The 6,256-nt window shown below is 37.4% G+C and overlaps 1 long non-coding RNA gene across 1 annotated transcript in view; it reads right to left on the bottom strand.

Moving 5' to 3' along the window:
• Positions 1-4,328: 4,328 nt before the first annotated feature.
• Positions 4,329-6,256, bottom strand: part of LOC105854318 — a 33,191-nt gene continuing 31,263 nt past the window's right edge. Inside the window, exon 5 of the long non-coding RNA XR_001146009.1 lies at positions 4,329-6,238. This is a non-coding gene — a long non-coding RNA (uncharacterized LOC105854318). The remainder of the gene's footprint in view (positions 6,239-6,256) is intronic.

Here is a 6,256-nt window from a genome sequence, read left to right as displayed (position 1 = left end):
ATAGCTAATCTAAAAATAATTATCCTGACGTTAAAAAGCCAGAAAAGAGTGCATGTACTAAATGAGTTATTTTATATACAGTTACCTAAAATGTGAACAAAGCTAATTACTGATAGCAAGTGATAGAGCAGTGGTCTCCTGGGGACAGAGTGGGATGGGAAGAGCTTACAAAAGAGCATAAGGAATCTTTAGGGGTGGCGGATCTGTTTAGTATCTTGACCATAATGGTGGTTTCACAGGTGCATTCATATATAAAAAAATGACCAAATTGTCTCCTCTAAACATATGCAGTTTATTGTGTATCAATTAAAGCCATTAAAATAGGATGATGAAAAATTTCCCCGGATTTAAAAATGATGAAATTGCCAGTACTCTTTCCCCCAGGCTTGAAGGTTTTCAAGACGTAGGTTATAAATGACTATTTTATGCACTTACAAGGTCACAATTAATATACTCCCTCCAGATTTTTTTTATAAAAAGGATGTCATTAAAGACTCTTGAGCCCTGAATTTGCACACATGTTTATATTTGTGCATTTGCCATTGCATTGGGATTAATGCTTTAAAGGTCTCATCTTTACGGTCGTAAATCCCAGGTCCAGATGGCACTGTGTCTGGAGAGAGAGTAAATTTCATCTTCATCTGGACAAATGCCTCTACTCAGAGGTGGTCTGTGACTTAAGGGAATGAGACATGCTCATCAGGAAGAAATTCACCCGGAAAAATGAATCTTACATTTATAAAACCAATCCAACAGCTAATTTCTGGCAGATAATTTACATGCTCTGTGTCACATGCCACCATTGACCTCAAAGTAGCCAGGATGGACAGGCCCCTGAGCTGGCCAGTAGTGATCACTTCCCTCTAGTCACTTCTGCTTTTCTATCTCTGGAATTCCCCTCTATGCTGGGACCAGGCACAGGGCAGAACTGGGTGCGATTAGAGGCCCCTCTAGGCAACCATCAATTAACAGATGTTGAGAGTTGACAGAAAATGCTACCTACCTTCTGTATCCTTCAGTGAGGGCATTTTTTTTTTCAATTGAGCCAACACTGGTTTAAAACACTGTGTATGACTTACAGGAGTAGTTTCACACCTCCTCGGATGTGCAGCACCACCAATACCCCGCAGTCCTTTACCATAGAGGGCTCCCACCCTCTCCTTGGGTCCCACGCCCACCCTCACTCCTCATGTAGCAGCCCCGACTCTGCACACATATTTCTGGGAATGTTTTTAGTTGAGTTGAGTCTGGCCCTTTTTCTTTCTCTATATTCTGCATGCATGAAGTCATCCAGTATTTGCCTTTCTCCCTCTGACTTGTTTCACTTAGCATAATCCCCGCCAATTCTTTCCATGTTGTCACAAATGGCAAGAGATCTTCATTTTTTGTTTTATGGTTGAATATTATTTCATTGTGTGTGTGTGTGTGTTTGTGTGTATACACACACATACACACATATATGTATGCCATATATATATATACCACACACACATTTTTTATACACACACACACACACACACACATACACACACACACACACACACACATATATACCATATCTTCTTAATCCACTAGAGAGGGACAATTCTAAGACACATTCTAGGTGATACCTCATAGTTACTGGCAAGGCTGAATTCCAAAGTCCATAGTGATAAATAAGTAAATTATATAACCTGATTGCCTTGATAACTTCTCCTTTTCTGCCTTCCCAATGTCTCATTCTTTCTACCAGAAATTACTTCCCAAATAGAATACATACATCTTACTCCTTATCTCAAGTGTCAGTTCTCATCATAGTACCTCAAATTTTGTACTTTCAAACAGTAAACAAGTTCAACATCTAGATTATGGGTTAGTCTATAAAATAAATTGAATGAAGAGCTTTGGAAGTAGACTGGAGTATTCTTTCAAATTTCTCATGCCTGAAAGATATTTTGATGTGTTTTCCCTTTAGCTTCTTAATCCTTCATAAATAAAACTTTGGCTGTCTAGTCACAGATTTAAAAAATGATTCAGCAAGAAGAATAAAGAATAAACACTTGTATTTAAAATAAGAACCAATTTTATAAGAGAAATAACAACCAAATAAGACCCTGTGGGCTCTTTATCACTTGACAATCAGTAATACAGCTACACAGTAAGTCATTACCCGCTTAAGAATCACCTTGCAAGGTCCAGAATGGCCTATTGACATCAGAATCACCTACATGCTCCTGAGTCAGTTTCTGCTTCATCTATTGACTATTTACTTTACCCAGAAGATTGTTGTTGTCATCAGGTAGAACTTAAAAACTAAAATGTAGATGCCAACTGTTAGTCTAATTTATTATTCAGGATAGAAAACATTGCTGTCATAATACATTTGTGATGATCATTGATTATTCTTGACAGAAATGGGCTTATAGAAGAACATGAAACATCTCCGCACTGCTCTTGATGCTATTTGTCTGCTAAGAAAAATTATTACATTAAAATGATGAGAGTTATCTTTGCTAGCTATCCATATATTCATTATATGTGTAAGTATGCTCTATGTGTACTTATGAATATATATGTAATTAATAATTGATATATAGACTTAATTCGTGATACAATAGGTCATTGGCCTAATGACTACTTTGCTACTTCAATTATATAAAATTCTAAACTTTAACTTATTAAAAAATATAAGGAGAGTTATTAAATATGGATGAAGTAAAAGCTTGAGTGAGAGAGAGGAACAAAATGCTTTCATTTTGATTATCATATCTCATGTCATTTGAGTGATGGGATATATAGTATCCCATCTAGTATTTCTCATCTGATAGGGAAAAATTGTGAGTCGCTTGCTAAGAAGTGAAGCTCTGAATCTTACCAACTTTCAAGGTAAGAATATCTGCCCATCATTCCAAGAAGGTAATCTCAAAAGATTAGCCCTGTCTCATGTGTATCTGAAAAGCCAGCAAAGCATAGTGGTTAAAATCCAGTGCTTTGGAGTAATATAAACCTAGGCTACTCTGCTTATTATGTATATAACTTTAGATAAATTATTTAACTCTCTGAGTTTTGGTATCCTTAGATCTAAAATAGGATTTATAATATCTGTCTGCTATCAGTGAAACCATCTGATATTTTTCTCTTTCCTTTTGACTTACTTCACTGGGCATGATCCCTTCTAGCTCCATCTAGAAGGAGGAATATAGGGGAATCAAAAAAGGGGTCAGGGAAAAAAATAACAACAATTAAAAAACACAACAAAATACTAAGCAAAAATAATCAAGACAATATAAATCAGAGACATTCTGCAGTGGTGGGGGTGGGGAGGAAGAGTAATCAAAACGAGGGCAGGAAGAGCACAAGAGATTAAGGGTACATGGGTGAGATTGTGGTGGAAATTCTATGGGAACTACACCTGATGGAAAACATATACAAATAAAGAAATTAAATATAAAGGAAAAAAATCTTAAAGAAACATCTATAGTATCTATCTGACAGGGATATTGGGAGAAATAAATGTATTAAAGCCCTCAGCATGTTTATGAAATGATTGTTAATAGCATGAGTTTCAATGAAAGAACCCCCAAACTAAAAATGAGCAAAGACTTAAAAATATACATATGGCAAATAAATCCCTGAAATGTATCCATCATCATTAGTTTTAGAGAAATGAAAAGTTAAACAATGAGATATTACTAATATCTACTAGACTGCCTAATTAGAAAAAAAAAAGACTTGCCCATATTAAGTGTTGAATGTGTAGAGCACATGGAACTTTCAGAGACTTCTGGTTGAGGCTATCATATGGTGCAACGCCCTTGGAAAATAGTTTGGACATTTCTTAAAGTGTTAAACATACAGGCCCTCCCTGTGGCACAGCGGGTTAAAGCACATCACTAAGAAACTAAAGCCATTTCCGCATGAGTTCGATCCCATCTGCCCCGGAAGTGACCCACATGGCATGGCAGACCTCTCCTGACCCGCCGCCCACTGCTCCCCTCAGCAGTGTTCTGCTCCCCACGGTCTCTGGTGAATCCTCTCACCATCCCTGCATCTCTGACCTATACCTCAGTTCTATATCTTTAAAAAAAAGAAAAGTGTTAAACATACACCCATTCCACTCCTAAGATTTTATCTGAGAATTGATAGCATTTGTTCACATAAAGACTTGTATACATATTCATAGCACTTGTGTTGGTAATAGAAAGACAAAAAATATGACCCCACTGTCCATCAAACAGCTCAAAAGCTCACAGGAAAAACTGTATTATCACCTATGTGTCTGAATAAATAATAAAAAAAAAGGATTTTTTGGTTCTTTCGGGTTCCAAAAAAAATGGAAGTATGCACAATATACACAGTATCATTCTATTCATGGAATATTTCCAAAAGATGCAAATGAATCCGCAGTGAGATAAAATAAGTTAGGGGTTTCTTGTGGTGTCAGGCTGGTAGGGAGAAAAGAATCACAAAAGACTTTTGGGTGTGAAAGATATGATCATATTTGTTGTGTTGGTAATTTCCTGGTTATATCATATGAAAACAAAATTTCATATGTTTTCAGTTAGTATATGTCAAGTATACCTTTTAGACCATAAAAATGACATAAAATATTAGCACAGCAGTGCAGAAAAACTATTAAAATGTTTCATTAGGTGATAGTTATTGACCTTCATCAAATTCTACATGCTATCTATAACCATGTATATTTTAAAAGTGAGTATATACCACCTGCATCATCTAAAACAAATAACTACTGAGACAGAAAAATGCAGTTAAAAGACACCAGGATAAAAGATAAGACTTTGATAGAATGCAAAATATATAATATAAAATTCTTGAGCTCAATTCTAGTATTACATGCCCCGAAGTGCAAAATGAAAGAATATAAATAGCAAAATAAAACAAGACCCTAGACAGATTAGTTTTCTTCATAGCTTAATTCTCGATTCTGAGAGGACCAATTAGTCTGGGGAGATTAACCTCAGGGAAAATTAACCTCAGGGTCTCTAAATTCTTAGATTTGACTGTGCTCTTGAGTTTTCAGAATATTGCACTTGGGATGATGACTATGATCAACCTCATCCAAAAATGAAGCATTAAGTGCCTATTTCTGTGAGTTGTACAAAGAATAGAGAGCACGCTGCGCTCTGCACACAATTATCCCCATCCTAAGGGACTGACTGAGGACATGTTCAAAGTCAAAATTGAGTAGTCTTGTCAACGAAGCACTCAGCCCTAGCTCTGTGGCTGTGACTTATCTTTTCCCTGGCACCAGTAGGTCAGTGTGGGGCATCAGTTTTTATTCAGATTTACTGTTTTTTGACAAAATGATGTGTTTATGTGCATTTGATCAGAGTCTGCCTTTATTTTAACATTGTTCCCTTCTGTTGGGCTTTTAACCATTGCAAATACTCTTTCCAACTAGCTTGTGTATTCTATGATAATTGAGAAGAGAAGCTGATAAAACGGAGACAAACTAAAGGAACTTGAGCCAGTCTGTAGAAGGGACACAGTCAGGACATTTCTCCTATGAAACAACTCTGGGGCCATTCAGCACTGTCTCCTAAGTGTCCCAACAAGACTGAGTCTCAGTTGCCCACGGTGGCTCCTTCCCTTCTCTGACTCAGTCCTTTTCCATTCAGGGGCTACTAGAGATCATCTCCCAAACAAATGAAGTAACGTTGTCAAATAATTACCTCAGGATTTTGAAAACCCAGACAGAGAGACCCCACAGAAAAGGTGACAACCAAGGGAAGACTGTGGCCTTGCCATTTGAAAGCCTGAGGCTGTCATTTCCTAGATGAATTGATACACTCATTCTGGAGTTTAGCCATACAGATAGAAAACCCAGACTTTGCAGTTCATTGGCATTTTCAGTATTTTACTGTTAATTGTCTCTTAACTAAGTCATGACTGATGATTCAGTGCCAGAAATTCAATGAGTAACTTGACGGTAAGGTGGAGTTTGTTCTAGGAATCTGTGTGCTTTTCTTTTCTTCAATAGTGCCCCTGTCAAGGTACCTGAAGTTCAGTAAATAAACAAAGTGGCTCGCTTGGCAGTGAATCAAAGCAAAAGGAAATGAATGTTTGCGGAACTGTTCGTGGGGCCATAGTGAGGCCACGTGGACCTCCTCTTTCCCCTGGTCAGTGGCCAGAATGTTTGAGCCCACTTTGCCTTCAGAGTTGTCTCCTTTGCAGCGTGCTTCCAGGGATACAGTTTCTCTCTCTTGATTTTCACTCCTAGAGGACAGCCTTCTTTCTAGTTGAAGAAGGTCAG

This window comes from Condylura cristata, unplaced genomic scaffold (assembly GCF_000260355.1).
Source record: "Condylura cristata isolate star-nosed mole 26May11 unplaced genomic scaffold, ConCri1.0 scaffold00033, whole genome shotgun sequence".
Taxonomy (NCBI): Eukaryota; Metazoa; Chordata; class Mammalia; order Eulipotyphla; family Talpidae; genus Condylura; species Condylura cristata.
This window is presented reverse-complemented; position numbering and strand designations above follow the sequence as displayed.